Here is a 17797-nt window from a genome sequence, read left to right as displayed (position 1 = left end):
ACTTCCCCATGATTTATTGTCCTTTGAAGCCCAACTCTCCTTTCCTTTGTTAAAGTGGTATATAACCCCCAAGTTAAACTGCTTCTTTGAGTTTCACTTATTTTCTGTGACTCTAGTATACACATAAATGTTAATAAAAAAGGTATGTCTTTGCCTTTTCTCCTGTTAGTATATCTTTTATTAGTTTAATTCACAGGTCCCCAGTTACTGAACATAAGAAGGCAGAAGAAAATCTTTCTTTCTTGACAATGTCCAGAAATTAAATTTCAACATTGTTTGTCTAAGGTTAATATAGGAGAAGGAGAGAAGTATGAGACTGTAAAGCCTACATACAGCAAAGTTACTGTTGCTGAAAATTTTTCTGAGAGCTATGAATTACAGTTCAGATTCAAGACTATTTGCACATCATAGAGGTGAATGTCAAGGAAGAGAATGATGATAACCAACAAAGTCTGTAAAGGGCATGAATTTCCTGTGTGGCACCCACTGCTTAATAACCTGCAATATCTATTGTCTTTTTCTTATTCGTAACTATTAATTCCTTATCAGGTCTTGTTTTATTCAGGACCCCAGTATTTAACTGTTTAGGCCAGTTAAAATAATTTTCTCCCTCAGACTTCCTTGCAACTAAGAAATTATGTGGCTTTGTTGTCACTAAGGAGGGCAGGTTTTCAGGCAGAGAATGAGAATGCTATTGTTTTCCTGCCAAAAAGGAATAAATTTAGCCAGCAAGAACATCTTGCTGCCTATTCTTCTCTCTTTTTTTTTTTTTTTTCTGCTAGAATAAAGACAAAATGTCTGGAGTCTAGCAGCCATCTTATAATCATGAAGTTAAAAGGTACAAGCTGAGGATCGTGGACCAGCAGGTAGAAGGAATCTAGTTATTTGACGACTTCCTAGAGCCACTGCACCAATTTTGGACTGCCACCTCTGGAATTCTTGTTATATAAGAAAAATCTCTATTTGCTTCAGCTCTTGTCAGGGTTTCTATCGCATGCCACCATCATAATTCCAAGTGACACACACTGCTATTGATGACATATGTTTGTTTTGGTGAGAAAAGGGTTAAAAGGTCTGATTTTAAAGCTGAAGGATCAGATTTTAAATCTGAAGGATCAGCTCACATTTCTCTTCAGGAACATGTACTGGATGAAACAAGTTAACTTTTTCTTTTGTAGCTATGGATTTATAAAAATAAAGGAAGAAAGAAGAAGGCTTATGTAGAGACATTTTGGCTATTTATTTTCTTTGTCAAAGAACTAAGATTAGGAAATTATTTCTCTCTATATCAATTAACACTCGCTGAAGAATATTTCCTATAATAAAGCCTTCCTCCCTCCCTCCCCTGCCCGTGGAAGTTTACCAGTTACAATAGAAGGGTGGAGCTCCAAGTAACAACTTGGAATTGGGCACAGTCATGAACACACCTTGGAAGTCTATCTGGTTTGAGAATTTCCTTGGGCATATTTGCACAGGGAAATACTTTTAAACTGCTGGAAATAATAAAGTCAGCTGGTATTAGTTCACTGAAGTGATACACTTCAATTTTTATAATCTATCTTTAAAATGCAAAATCTTGATGCAGCCAAGTGCTGTGGGGGAAGAAGAAGGTGTGTATTTGGGGGAATTGCAGCTTTTCAGTATTCTTCAACATTTTCTCTACCTCCATGGCTAAGCTTTTCTAGCATATGAATGCTACATGGAGTCTACACTGGTGGAAAAGCTAAATGGAGAAAAAGATGTGACCTCCTTTACGGTACTTTGATTATGCATCCTTAAGCTCTCCTCAGTAGGTCTGCTTGCACAGTAGTCATCCCTTAGAAATCCTGCCATCAGGCAGAGATTCTATCATCAGTTTTGTGACTTGGAAAATTCCATTGCTGCCTCACTCTCACTGGCAGGAACCACACTCATCAATCAGCATCACTTTCCCAAAGCTCTGTTTGCAATCAAAAGGGCCAAAAGGTCTCCTTGTTTATAATTATGCCAGGGAAACACCCCGCTAGAACCAGATCCACATGGAGGATCACCAGCGACACACATCCTCACCCCAACACCCAGCTCATACAGAATACACACTCTTCCATTGCCTAGAGAGAGCTTAGCAAGCTGCTTAATAGCTACACAGAAACCCTACACAGAACTGAAATGCAAAGGCACGTACCGGATCTGATAGAATGGCAGGGGAAATTTAGGTGGCAGAATGTAATTACCTAAGTTACCGACGTTAAATAACCACTACACTGTCTTATCTAAAAGATATCCAGGATCTTTAGTATCCATAAATGACCTGGATCTTGGTTTTATAACTCCCTTGGTGGAGAGGGAGGCAATTCTCCAGCAGCACAGGAGCCTCTCGCTTGGAAACTCTTGTTTCTTATCCGGCACCACCTGTGTGTCCCCTTGGCTGCCCCCCAGCCAGGTGCTCATGCAGCCAAACCCAGTGAGCCCATAAAAGTGGCCAGAGATGCAGCAGAAGGTGTCGGGCTTTCTGGCCCCTGGTTGAGGCCATCTGGACTCTCCATTACACCTTTTGGGAGGGTTTCTGTGGCATGGTTTACAAATGTAAATGTAACTCTGGAAATATTTCTGTCTGGTGCCTATCTCTTGCATTTTACTTTTGGAGGAGTTAATTATGCAACAAGATCATTTCTATGCCCATTTTCCTCTTCCATTATAAACTTTAGATGTTGAAAAATGTGCTTCTCAGTATTTTTTTAGTGAATGAACAGATGTAAAAGTGCTTTCAATTCCTTAATAAAGGTGACATTAGGCCAGATTTGATATTACACTAAGTCTCACATAACATTTAAAAATGGATTTTTTCAACCATAAAATTACTAATTGATCTGTCTTGTAAAAAGATAAAGGAAATGAATGCCTATTTGAGTTTCATTTCTGTCAGGCTCCCGATTTCTTATTTTATGTAGCGCAAAATGAATTTTAATGAAGCAGCTTCCAAATTTCAAAATATGCCATTACCCTTCCGAAGTAATTGGCATATTTGACTGCCTTTGCCTTTCTTAAAGTCTGTCTGACTTTCTAATCTTGAAGTCAATGTTCCATTCAACATGTTCTTCTGCATACCATCTGAAAGAAGTAAATTAGAACAAGGGGAAGAACTATGCCACAAAGAAGTCATTCATTTAGGCATTCAAGAAGTTATTTATGGAATCCCCATTGTATATCAGGCACTGTTTCAGGTGCTACAGAAGACAGTAGAGGGCAAGATAGTGAAAAATCCCTACTCTCATGAAGTTTCTATTTTAGTAGAGTGGGACAATACAAAAACATACACAAATACTGTACACAACGTCCAAGTGATAATCAATGTTATAACGAAAAATAGTGCACCTTAATGGGTAGGGAAGGGCAGAAGGGAGCACAGTTGTATACTATTTTTTTAATAGAGGGAAGCCCATACAGACTTCTCTGGGAAGATGATGTTTCAGCAGAAACCTGAATGAAGTGAGAGAATAACCTATACTGGGAAAGAAAATCAACAGAATAATCTTTCTTCTATATTTTGGCCCACTTGGTATGTATAAGGAGAAAAAACATGTCTTTTTTCAAAGCAAGTCTAGTTATTTTGTCTAACCTGGGAGGATACTGAGTGGGTGAAGGAGGAAGGCAACTTTGATTGAGTACCTACCTATCATACCAGAATATGCATAATTTATGCTTTTCATAAATGTACGTGACAACTCTCTGAGGCTGATGATCTGAGTCTAATTTTACAACTGGGGAAGCAGAAGCTTAGGGACATCAGGTAGTTTGGTAGTAGAATGTTAAAGTCTTCTTCTTCTCCTCCTCCTCCTCCTCCTCCTCCTCCTGCTTCTGCTGCTGCTGCTGCTGCTGCTTCTTCTTCTTCTTCTTCTTCTTCTTCTTCTTCTTCTTCTTCTTCTTCTTCTTCTTCTCCTTTTCTTCTTCTTTTCTTCTTCTTTACTTCTTCTTTTCATGCTTATATAGAGACATGGTTTCACTATGTTGTCCAGATGGTCTCGAACTCCTGGCTCCAAGGGATTCTCCCACCTCAGTTTCCCAAAGTTCTGAGATTACAGCCTTGAGCCACCATACCTGGCCTATTTATTTTATTTGTATAAATTTAAGGGATTCAAGTGCAGTTTTGTTACATGGATATATCATGTAGAGGTGAAGTTTACACTTTTAGTGTAACCATCACCCAAAGAATGTACATTGACTACTTTTAAGTAATTTTTCATCCCTCAACTCCCCATCATTCTGAGACTCTAATGTCTATTATTCCATGCTCTATGTCTGTGTGTATACATTATTTAGCTCCCACTTGTGAGTGAGAACAAGTGGTATTTGACTTTCTGTTTCTGAGGTGTTCCACTTATGATAACAGCCTCTAGTTCCACCCATGTTGCTGCAAAACACATGATTTGTTCTTTTTTATGGCTGAATAGTATTCCATGGTGTGTGTGCCCATATATACCTATACATACATACATATATGTCTTCATATATATATACACATACACTATTGTGAATAGTTGTTGCTACATTACAAACTTCTAAATTCTATGGCTTAAAATAAGAGCAATTGCTTGTTTTTCTCATGAACACGAATTATTGGCAATAATTAATAGAAAAGGCTGCATCTGCTCCGTGTGGTACCAGCTGAGAGCACACCTTGGGACTGGGTGATCAATACCCAAGACAGCTCCCTCCCATGGCTGGCAAGTTAGTGCTGGTTATTTGCTGATAGATCAGCTGGGCTTGAAGGCCTGTAGGCCTCTGTTTCTCTCCATGCTGACTGGACTTCCTCACAGCATGGTGACTGGGATCCTAGGGCAAGTGTTCTAAGAAAGAGAACAAGGCAAAAGAGTATTGCATTTATGATACAGTTGCAGTCTTGGAAGTCTCACCAACCCAGCTCTGAATCTCACTAGTGATGAATGTTCAGCAAATTGACAGCACTGGAACCCTTCACAAGGACATTTTTCCCAAATAACAGGCTTTGTCTGTATTCATCCATTTAGTCAACAGGCATTTTTGAGTATAATTCTAGCACAATTGTTTGAAATACCTGCTGTGAAGTCCAATTGCTCAAATTTGCATTCCAATTCTGCCACTCACTTGCTGAAAAATCTTCTAATTTTTACCTAAACTCTGTGCCTCTGTTTTATTAAATGCAAAACATTAAGATTTAAGGAAATTCTAGAGAACTTCTCATGCACCTAATAAGGCTACCCCTATAACACTAGCACTTCAGCTCCATAGCCTAAAAAAATCAATCTCAAGGAAGGAGCTAAAATTAGAATGATGGCCCTTCTTCTGCAAAAATGATCTCATGCCTTATATTTCCACAAAAGGACCAAGACACACATGATATCTTTCTTCACAAATACTACTATTTTCCTATGGTTCTGTATACACCTGAAACTAACTCAAGCTCTTACTCTTCCTAAACCACTAATCCCCTCCACTTTGCCCTTGGAAATCCATAGTCTATCATCAGAAAAAAAAAAAAAAAAAAATCTACTCTCTAAGTAGTCCCCTCACCTTCCTTCTGTAAGAGAAAGTGAATGGTTTCCTAAAGTTCTCTTCTATGATAGTTATTTCCTTACCACCACGATCCTGTGTAGCCTAGGGCTTTTTGGTGGGATGGATACCCTTTTTGTTCTTTGTTACCAGGTCTACATTATTTCTTCTTTCTACGTCCCCAAATCAAATGTCCTTTGAAGCAAATGCCATCAGCCTATACCGCCTACCATCCTTTCTTCACAAAGTCATCCATCAATGCCCCTGACAATTTCTCACCCTTTACCCAAGACTTTAGCATCTGGCTCATTCACTAGATTTCTCTCTACCAGTATTCCTGTCACCATTTTATGTGTCTTCATCACACATATAGATGATCCATCCACTATCTTGGCTTTTAACAATAATTCATGACTTCATCTTTTCAGGCTGCTGTAACAAAAATCCCATATCCTGTGTGGTTTAAACAGCAAACATTTATTTCTTACAGTTCTGGAGCATGGGAAGTCCAAGTTCCAGGCATCAGCAGTGTCAGTATCTGTTGAGGGCCCACTTCCTGGTTCTTAGATGGCCTTCTTCTTACTGTGCCCTTACAGTAAAGGGTAAGGAAATTCTCTGGGGTCTCTTTTATAAGAGTACCAATCAAATTCATGATGACTCTATCCTAAAGACCTAATTACTTCCCAAGGACCTAACTCCTAATACCTTCACACTGGGGGTTAGGATTTTAACTTGCATATTTTTGGTGGGGAGGGAACAAACATTCAGTCCTACACAATTCCCCTTTCAACAATCTTATATTTTATCCCATCTCAACCACCTACTCTTACAGCCATGCCATGTCCTGGATGCCATATCTTTCCAGCTTATGTCTTTTAAAACCTGGATTCCAATTATTCTCCAGCTAATCAAGTGTTTTAATCCACTTTTTCTTATTACCTCTCTTATGTCACTTACTTACACAGAGCTAGGTAGGATCACATGTCCACTATTAATAATCATCCTTTGCATACTTTCTAAACAACTTGACCTTCACTACATGTATATTAGTTTTATATTGCTGCTGAGACAAATTACCATGAACTTAGTATTTTAAAAGAACACTTATTTGTTATATCACCGTTCTATAGGTCAGAAATCTGGAGGGCTCTTGTCCAAAGGCTCTAGGGACTTTCAAGCTCCTTCAAATTGTTGGTGAATCCAGTTCCTCAAGGTTGTAAGACTGAGGTTTCTATTTCCTTGCTAGCTGCTGACTGGAGGCCATCCATGACCACTTTATGTCTTTCTTTAGTCCTTTCATGTGGACCACTGCATTTCAGAGGCAACAAGGTACATCTGAGGTACATTAAAGGAACATCAAAACCTTCTCACAGTTTGAATTTCTTTGATCTCACCTTTTGACTCATCTCTCTGCTTTTAATGGCTCATGTAATTACATTAGATCCATCTGGCTAATGCAGGATAATCTCCCATCTTAAATTCAGCTGATTAATAACCTTAATTATTCTGCAAAGTCCCTTCACAGCAGGACCTGGAGTTGTGTCTGAATAATGTAGGGGATGAAAATCCTGGAAGGGCATCTCTAGAATTCTGCCTACCACTACCCATGTAATTTTTAACTTACAAACTCTCCCTTGATTTAAACCTTACTCGTCACCCCTCTGCAACTACTCCATAGCACCTCAGTGTAGCTGAAGAAAAATACAACATACTAACAAGGCTCATTCTAAATTTGTGATGAGAAATCTCAAGGAGGCTTCAGCACAGCCCAGAAATCATTTTACACTTCCCTAAACAATTCCTGTTTCCACTCTCCCAGACAACATTTTGTACATTTTTCTTCTATTCAAAAGTCTAACCATCTTCCTAACACTCCATGTTCAGATGATGACCTCAACTCTTATTTCACTGGAGTGGAGATGTGAAGCAATTAGAAGAAAACTACCATATTTCCTCATCACCAAATCTAGTAATCTGCCTGCATTTTTATGCATATATTCAGCCTTGCTGCTCCTATTTAACTCTCCTTGCTGTTATCCTCTTATTTAATAACAACCTCCCAAGAATGTACTCCATCTCTTTCTCTCTTGACTGTTCAATTATCTTTCTATTACAATTACTCTTTTTCCCCAGCATTCTTTTTCTCTCTCTACTACTTTGCTACTATAACCATACAAAATATTTCCCACTAAAAGAAAGAAGAAAGAAAGAAAGAAAGAAAGAAAGAAAGAAAGAAAGAAAAGAGAGAAGAAAGAAAGAAAGAAGAAGAAAGAAAGAGAAAGAAAGAAGGAAAGCAAAAGAAAGAAGGAAAGAGAAAGAGAAAGAAAGAAAGAAAGAAAGAAGAAAGAAGAAAGAAAGAAAGAAAGAAAGAAGAAAAGAAAGAAAGAAAGAAGAAAGAAAGAAAAGAGAGAAGAAAGAAGGAAAGCAAAAGAAAGAAGGAAAGAGAAAGAAAGAAAGAAAAAAGAAAGAAAGAAGAAAGAAAGAAAGAAGGAAAGAGAAAGAAAGAAGAAAGAGAAAGAAAGAAAGAAAGAAAGAAAAAAGAAAGAAAGAAAGAAAGAAAGAAAGAAAGAAAGAAAGAAAGAAAGAGGGAGGGAGGGAGGAGGGAGGGAGGGCGGGAGGGAAGGAAGGAAGGAAGGAAGGAAGGAAGGAGGAAGGAAGGAAGGAAGGAAGGAAGGAAGGAAGGATCTTTCCCGGACTTTGTTTTAGTAAGAGGTTCTATGGCTTTTAGATGTAATGTAATGTATTTTGGCCCTTTTATCTTACATTGTGCTGGATGCCTTACCTCTTACCTTAGACTGTGCTAGAATTTGCCTGGCAATGCATAACAATCTTAAGAGTCCAAACATTCAATGTTCAATATTTTAAAAATAGTAACTTAGTGAAAAGCTGAAATTAAAAGTTTTCTAATTGGCTTTTTGGGGTTTCTATATCAACTGGTAGTTAGGACACATTTCATCTTCTGCACTCCCACCAGATTGTCTCTGCCCTTAAGTCCCATGAAATCCTGAAGCACTGCCCCATTTCTCTGCTCATCTTTATAGCAAAACTCCCTAGAAAATTGTCTGTACTTTCTACCTTGATAAGGTTTGGCTCTGTGTCCCCACTCAAATCTCATCTTGAATTATACTCCCATAATTCCCACATGTTGTGGGAGGGACCCGGTGGGAGATAATTTGAATCATGGGGGCGGGTTCCCCCATACTGTTCTTGTGGTAGTGAACAAGTCTCATGAATCTGATGGTTTTATCAGGGGTTTCCAATTTTGCATCCTTCTCATTTTCTTTTGTCCCTGCCGTGTAAGAAGTGCCTTTCACCTCCTGCCATGATTCTGAGGCCTCTCCAGCCATGTGGAACTATAAGTCCAACTCAACCTCTTTTTCTTCTTACTCTCAGGTATGACTTTATCAGCAGCATGAAAACAGACTAATGTATACCTCTTCTTCCTTAATGGTTATTTTCTTTTAAACCCATCCTTGTCAGATTTGTCCTTAGTGTTTACTGATATTCTACTTCTCAAGGTCACCATGAACCTCCAGTATGCCAAATCTAATGAACAATTCCCAATTATCAGCAGCATCTGACACAGTTGATAGATCCCCTGTTCTAAAAACACCTTCTTTATTCATCTCCTGGTGATTGTAGTTCCCTGAGTTTTCTTCCCCCTCCATGACAGTTCATTTTCAGTTTCCTTTTCTTGATTATCCCTATTATTTCTGAGCTCTAAATATTGGACTTCCTCAGGGCTCAGACTTGAGCCCTTTTCTATTTTCTAGTTACATTCTCTCTATAATTGAAATTAGTACCAATGTTTTAAACATCTTCTATATGTTGATGACTCCCAGTTTTACATTTCTAGCACTAACCTCTCCTCTGAGCATTAAATTTATTTACCAATTGCTTCCTCAACACCTCCACTTGGTTGACTAATAAAGTTCTCAAAATTGACATGTCTAAAATAAAATTCATGCTTTTCTCTACCTCTTCTCTTCCTCTCTCTGCATTCCCATTCATTTTCCTGTCTTTCTCATCTTGTGCAGTGTTATACAGCCACTCATCTCGTTGCTCAGATGAAAACTATATTAGCCAGGATTTTCCAGAGAAGCAGAATCGATAACATGTGTATACATATAAAAAGAGGGATTTATTTTAGGACATTAACTTTCATAATTATGAGAATTGGCACGTCTAAAATCTTCAGGGAAGGCTGACAGGTTAGAAATTTAGTGAAGAGTTCATATTTTAGCTTGAATCCAAACAAGATCTGGAGGCAGAATTCCTTCTTCATCAAGGCATCCCAATTTTTTTTCTTAAGGCCTTCAAACTGACTGGACAAGGTCCACCAACATTATGGAGTAATGTGGTAATCTGCTTCACTCAAACTCTACTGATTTAAATGTTAATCACATCTTAAAAAATACCTTCATAACATCTAAATCAGTCTTTGAAAAACTAGGTACCATGGCATAGCCAAGCTGACACATCAAAGTAACCATCACAGCCTACTTTTTTTCACCTCAGCACCCACATCTATTTCCAGACTTAATCTTAAAATAAAGACAATAACAAGGTCATACTTCTGCCTAACATGATACATCTCTCTTGTGTACAACCAAAAATGCTGTGTTAGTCAGTTCAGGCTGCTATAACAAAGTACCACAGACTGGGTGGCTTATAAACGACAAAAAATTATTTCTAAGCAGCTCTGGGTGTTGGAAGTCCCAGATCAGAATATCAGCACGATCAAGTTCTTATGAGGGCACACTTGCAGCTTGCACACTGCCAGCTTCTCCTTGTATCCTCATATGGTGAGAAGAGAGCTAGAGAGCTCTCATAAGGACACTAATTCCACCTCCCAATGCCATCACATTGGGGGTTAGGATTTTAACATATGAATTTGTGAGGAGGGAAAACAAAAACATTCAATCATAATAAATGTCCCAATGCTTTTTCTAGAAGAAGATGCAAAGCTCTTAGCTAATGTTCACTCTTCTCCTCAATATCCTATAATTAGTATCCTATAATATCCTATAGTATCCCATAATGTAATGTCGTTATATATAAAACAAAGATATTTGCTACATGTGTATATGTACATATATGTACATACACAAACATTCATAACAAAAGAAGGAATATTTATATAATAATTACAGTCTTCATTTCAATAACTGGCCACATGCTTATAGCAGGTATTTATAACCTTTTTTCCACTAAAAATTCTGCATTTTCTTTGCTTTCAGTGAGAACCTCAGCTAGTCATGATTGTTTACCTGGGAGGTGACCCAAAACTTATTCCTGAAGGGTCTGGACCATTCATAGCCCTGTCTGAATCTATTGTATTTAGTCAGAGAGCATAGTAGTACTAAGAGATGATCTATGAAATCTTCCATATTTCAAACACACACTTCCTTCCCTCCATTTTAGAGCAGTCTAAATTTCTCATGGTGGTCAGGATCAATCATCCTAGCTAGCAGAACAGTTCCTTTCTTTGCCTGTTCATTCAAAGGTATAAGAAGCCAAAAGTGGCTGAGGGACAATCTTTCCTTCAAGTTATCATTGTTGTATTTCTAGTTGGACCACAGTGACATTTGAGATCTCCTAGATGTAGTATCTGTTCAAAGTCAATCCCGTAATCCCCCAAAAGTCTGATTATTTCCTTTGTTGCAATGCACAATCACCTGGGTGAAAAACCATATGTTTCTTTGAAGAAGCCTGAGAGAAAGATTAACAGTACAAATTGTCAGTGCAGCGAGATCCTTTCTCATACAGACCCAGCCTCCCCTTCATTTGAGAGGTTCTAAGCCCATAAACTGGCTCAAAGTATAAGAGTTGATTAAAGAAGTCTGACTCTCTGCTTTTGTGACTTTTGTTCCCTTGACCCAGAATTCTCCACTTATACAGATTAGGAACAATTTAGCAGACTTCCCACCTATGTCACTTTCTAGGGACACAATGATTAACTAGCTAACATCATAGATCTCTGTGAGTCATTTTATTCTGATTGCTGCTTTGATTCTGTTTTCCATCATGGTAACCATGCTTACTTTGCCTTTGGTGACTAAATGCCATCACTTGGTCCCTGCCACACTGGGACCTAGTTATCCTCATTGCATTTAGGTTTACCAACCCAGTGGCAGCAATTACCACTGTAATTTCTGACCTACAGAGAAGAGCTATCACAAGCTCTTCAAGGATGCATTGCTCCCCTCACAAATTCATTTTTCTCACTGTTATGGGAAGCTTCCCAGTGGATGAGAAGATTGCAGTGATAAATCCACTTGAATACTCCAATTTTCCTAAGGCTTTAAATACTTTTTCTTTAGTATACCAAGGCAGTTATGATATTTCAGTTCATTTAGTGTATGTCACCTTTTGGTCCATGTTTCAGCCAACCAAACAAACAATTTGAGCTCTTTCTAACACCCCAAGCTGCAACATTAAATCTAGATTTTTTTGCTTAGTGGGCCCATATCAGTAAATTCTGCCTGATTCAATCTACCAATATAACAAACCCTTGATACTGAAACTGCCTTCGCAAAATTATGATAGAGACAGTGAAAAAGATCTAACATAACCGATTCCATCTTGCTTTTAACCTCCAAGCTGTCCTTGTTCACTCCTGGGTGTAGATTGAACTAACTTTGGCAGGAACTTAGTTTATAGGTTATAATTTACAATGAAGACAGTAACAGTCTTTTCCTAAAACAAACCTCTTTCTTCCCTAGGGACTAGACTGCCTTTATAGGACTAACGAATTAGCCACAAGATTAGAAATTACGGTTTAGAAGTCAGGCAGCTGGAGGCTACAAGGTTCTGATCCTCCCTAAAATGCTCCTAAGATCAGTGCTTGAGATATTATGCAGACCCTGCACTTGATGGATCAGCTGGCACCACCCAGATTGATAAACTGGCTCATGTGATCTTGTGGCCCCCACCCAGGAACTGACTCAGTACAAAAGGATAGCTTCAACTTCCCATGATTTTATCTCTGACCCAACCAATCAGCACTCTCAACTCTCTGGCCTTCCTCCACCCACTAAATTATCCTTAAAAACTCTTATCCATGAATGCTCTGGGAGACTGATTTGAATAATAATAAAATTCTGGTCTGCCGCACAGCCAGCTCTGCACAAATTACTTTTTCTCTATTGCAGTTCCCCTATCTCAATAAATCAGCTCTGTCTAGGCAGCAGGCAAGTTGAACCCATTGGGTGGTTACAATATCCACTACCACACATTCTCTAGATTTCTGTCTGTAAATATTGGAAAAATCATATAGTTATTTTGTAGTGTAGCAACCTCCTCATGGGGCACAATTTGAATTTCATCTTTGGAGTCCTACTGAGACTTGAGTTTAGTTATAGGTCTAGGAAAAAATGGGTTGTAAGCATGGGCCCTGAGGAGAATCAGCAGTGTTTTGTAAGGCAGTTACCTTAGAGGTGACGATTACTCTTTCATCTGGCAAAGCAGAGGTAATCTTCTCAGATAGAAATGAAGTGGCTTCTTCTACTGGAAAGAATAATCAGAACGTAGGAGTTTAATGCCCCCCAGCTTCATCAGGATCTTCCCATATGTCCCCATTCCAATTTTCAGGACCCCATTCCTTTCCAATTAATGCTTCCACTTTAACAGCAGACACCCTGTGAGCTTAGGAATTCAATTTGCATTGTAATTCAGCTACTTGTAAAATGACACTGTGTTTAGTTTTCAGCAATCTCAGCTTTTGGCTGCAGGTGACAAAAGTTTCTTCCAGGGCATTTATACAAAATTTTAGGTATTTATACAGTGCATGAGCTGGGAATTTGAATCCCTGAATTCATCCTTTTATTTCCACACTTTGTTTACATCAATAAGGAGAAACCAGCCAATCTCTTTGTACTCATCAATTTAACAAAAGTGTTCTAGGGTATCAAATACGTGGTCACTTTTGTCTCATAGAAGTATTGATTATGGTCACTGAAAACTTTGTCTCATATAGGCATTTGATTAGGAATATCCACAATAATATTTTGGGTACCTCAATTGATATGTCACACCATGTGCTATCTATGCTCTTTTTACTTCTAGAAACAGTGATTAGTGCCTTTAAATCTAGTTAGATTAGAGAACCAGTTCCAGAATCCCCATAACCAATTCAGAAATCTCATCCTTAAGATTCTGTTCTAGAACAACTCTTCTTATCCAAATCTGTATTAGTCATGGTTCTTCAGATAAACAGAACCAATAAGATGTGTATTATACACACACACACACACATACACACACACACACACACATACACACACACACACACACATATATATGATATATAGATAGATCTATATATCTGAGAGAGAGATTTATTCTATGGAATTGTCTCATACTTATGAGGGCTGACAAGCCTGAAATCTACAAAGAATGCCAGCAGGCTGGAGCCCCAGGAAAGAGTTGATTTTGCAGTCCTAAGGCAATCTGCAAGGAGTCTGGCAGCAGGATTTCTTCCTGGGCAAACCCCAGTCTTTTCTTTTAAGTCTTTCATCTGTTTGGATAAGGGTCACCCATATTATTGAAAATGATCTGCTTTACTAAAAAATCTGCTGATTTAAACATTAAACATCTAAAAATATTTTCATATGAACATCTTGACTGGAGATTGACCAAAAGCCAGGTACCATGGCCTAGACAAGTTGATACATAAAATGAACCAACATAAAAATCTAGGAGCCATCCTTGGTATCTTTCACACTTACCACACATCTGATTCATCAGCTCTACTTTCAAAATGTATCTTGACTGATCGCTTGTCAGATATGTCATTATCAGCATCCTAGTATGAGCTACCTTCATCTTTACCTGGTGTCCTAAATAGTCTTTTTGTTCTCCTTGCTTTCACTCTGCCTTCTATCCTGCTGGCCCCCTGCCCTCTGAACCCACTATTTAGGCAGCAACCAAAATGATCTATTTAATGACCTAAATCTAACTATTCTACTCAACAGCTCAAAAACCTCCATGAAACTCAAAGCAAAACCCAAAACTTTGTATTATTGTCTACAATCTTATTTATTCTGGTTCTGCCTCCCTCTCTCTGACTTCATTTAACATGCACCAGTGTTTTCAGTCACTTGCTAATGTCCATCTGAAGATGTTTTTGTCTCTTTTGTCTAGAAACCTCCTAGATGTTTCTACGGCTCCACCCAGATCATTGCTCAGAAATCATTTATTTAAAGTTCTTTCAGGATTACTGTATTTCAACTAATAGTATTATATACTATTCCTTTATACTAATTAATTATTTCATAGAATTTATTACTGTCCTGACTTGTATTATATATGCATTTGTTTTATGTCTGCCTTCTCAATTAGAATAAAGCCTCCAAAAGGACAGGGACTTATTTCCTACCAAACCCCAGGGCACTGGTACTAGGTCTAAGGCACGGTCATGCACAATCGTATTTGTCAAGTGAATGAATGGGAAGAATAATAGTACTTTAGAGTGAGTATTCACAGGGTTGTTGAGAAGATTCAATGTCATAATGCATGAATGTTAAAGACTTTTTCTAACTGCTTCCTAATGTCAATTCTCACTTCCTTCCTTACTAATATAATCCCCAATTTGTATGTGGGTACCTGGCTGCCTGGAATACAGACTTCGTTTCTTCCGCTTTCAGTTAGCAATGGTCTTATGACTGAGTTCCAGCTAATAAAGTGCAAGCAGAAGTGCCACATTTGACTTCCGGGAAGACAGCTTTAAAAGAGGTGGGTGGGGGAGGTTTTTCCTTTTCTCTTTCCCTGCTGACTGGAATTTTGGTATCATAACTGGAAGCTCTAGATGAAACATGAGATGACCCTAACAGTAGAAATCAATCAAGAAGGATCAGTAGGAACAAAGAGCCTGGGTCCTTGCTAGTATGGAGTGATATATCATGCCCAGATCTACAACTTTGAAACTTGTTGAATACAAGGAAAAATAAACTTCTATCATTTTAACTACCTGCTATTTTTGGGGTTTCTGTTCCTTGCAATCATGTCTACTTCTTGCAATTTTAACATGTAAATTGATCGTGACAAATACTGACTTGTAGAAAGCCTTCAATAAATATTATTGTTTGTTTTATATTCTTATAACTGTTTTAATTTTTTTCTATTTTTATATTTTCTTGTTAACATTGTTTTTGTTGTTATAGGCTGTGTACTATGCCAAGTGCTGGGGATAAGAATGAGAATAAGATAGAAATTTCACTTAAAGGACATTGTGGTCTAGGGAGCATACAAAGAAATTATAATACAACATGAGATGTATTTTCATGGCAGTAATAAAAACATGCTGTGGGGACACACAGGAAGTACAGAATAAGTCTGCCAGGGGATACCAGAGACAGATTAATTGCCAAAGATGTAGATCTTGAATCAAGATTTAAACATGCCTAGAAGACCATCATGAGGACAACGGGTGGAGAGTGCAGAGGGAAAAGCAAGGGAATTGACTGCCCATAGGCCTCCCTATTAGATGCAGGAAAAATGTGGATCTTACTCCCAATCTATAAAAGAAAAGAAAAAGACTTAATTGCCCCTAAGGAAGCTAAGGCACTCCCTTTTTCTCTTATCTCATCTGAAACTTCTTTGCAAATGTGGGGTTGCTGTGTTTAAAAAGTCATAAGTTCTAAATTGTCTGATTACAAGAGGAGTTGACTTAGAAAACAAAGAAGTGATTACTAGATGGAATATACATAATCAGAACTGTCAAAATAAGGCACAATGGCATATCCTGGATATGAGTTTTTTGAGAGATAGGAATACAGAAAGGGAGAGAGGACATGACGGGAAAGTACATACACAGATAAAATTAGGGAGGTTTCCCAGGGAAAGAGAACCACTCACAATACTGAAGGCAACAATTTTTGAAGTGGTTTATAAAAAATGAACTGTAAGAACACCCTATTCTAGCCCTTACATTGACAGGCTATAAGCTACTTAGGATAATATTCACTTTACTTAATATTCAGTGCAATGTTTTGTATATATTTCAAAATCTTTACCCTAGCTGCACTAGATATGTTACATAGTATAAGGCAGAGGGCAAGGGAGGCAACACTAACACAGCAAAATAACAATGGACAGGTTAGAATTTCCTCCTTAAGACATCTCTGGTGCAACATCAGCAGATTTGCTGATTCTTAATTTGGGCTCTCAGTACTCTTGACATTGTCCATGCTTGGAACTAAATCAACCTTAAATTTTCTTCTAAACTTTCCCTTCTAACACTAAGTTTAACATTTGCTCACAGCTTCTCCAATACTGACTCAATATTTATCTTGATACCATCTCACATTAATGATCATTTTAAACAAAAATTTTTATGTATCTAAAAGCCAAGTGCATTTCTATTCAAACATGCCTCTGAAAATATAATGGAGAACTGTTGGAAAACATGTGGCCTGTAAACATTTGATCTACAGATTTTAAATTTCAAGAAAGGCTACATAATAAAAACAAAATAATAAAATTTAATAAACAAACAAAAAACAGAAACAGAAACCCCACAAAACTACCCTATAGAAACTGATTTCTGGGGCTGAAGAGAAAAAGAAAAATAGCACTTCCTTAATATTAATCTATTATAATGTGTCCTTCACCTGAGCTTCTCTTTGCCACATTCTAAAGCAGCAACCCTTTGAATTGACCATATAATTCAAATCTTTCTTTGGAGAAATATGCAATAGTTGGTAATTGTCTGCATTCTGAAGCATCTCAGTTTATGCCCCCCAAATGCATGATTCACTCTGAATGATAAATATGGCTATGAAATGGAGTGTTTCCGACATTCACAGATCAAATGTAACTGGGGAGGAATAATTCAGATGCATCCTGATGTTTTATATTTCCATGCACTAATATTTGCTTCACACCATATGTCACAGTAACAGAAGAATGTAACAATGTAGAACAGCCCAGTGGTTTTCTCCTCCAACATCTGGTCTTCTGAGGAAGTCTAGCACTTTAGAGATTCATGTTTAAATCCCAAGATAGGTGGTAAAAATCAAATGCCTTGGTGAGGGAAAGTGAAAAGAAGGCTGGAAGGCTTTTTCCTGTCATCAAATTGGCATCAGGGAATACTGTGATAATCTCAGTGGAATTAAACAAATAGAACCAGTAGTACACTGGACCCTCTCTGAAAAGCCACACACTATGTACATTCACAGAGCAGTAAAGAGAACCAGTTGTCAGCAGGCATTTTAATCGGCGCCCCCCCTTCAAGCCTGCTGACTCTTGGCTCTGTTGAAGGCATCCAGCCCTGGAGGCACTATAGCTT

This window comes from Trachypithecus francoisi, unplaced genomic scaffold (assembly GCF_009764315.1).
Source record: "Trachypithecus francoisi isolate TF-2019V2 unplaced genomic scaffold, Tfra_2.0 Lachesis_group3, whole genome shotgun sequence".
Taxonomy (NCBI): Eukaryota; Metazoa; Chordata; class Mammalia; order Primates; family Cercopithecidae; genus Trachypithecus; species Trachypithecus francoisi.
This window is presented reverse-complemented; position numbering follows the sequence as displayed.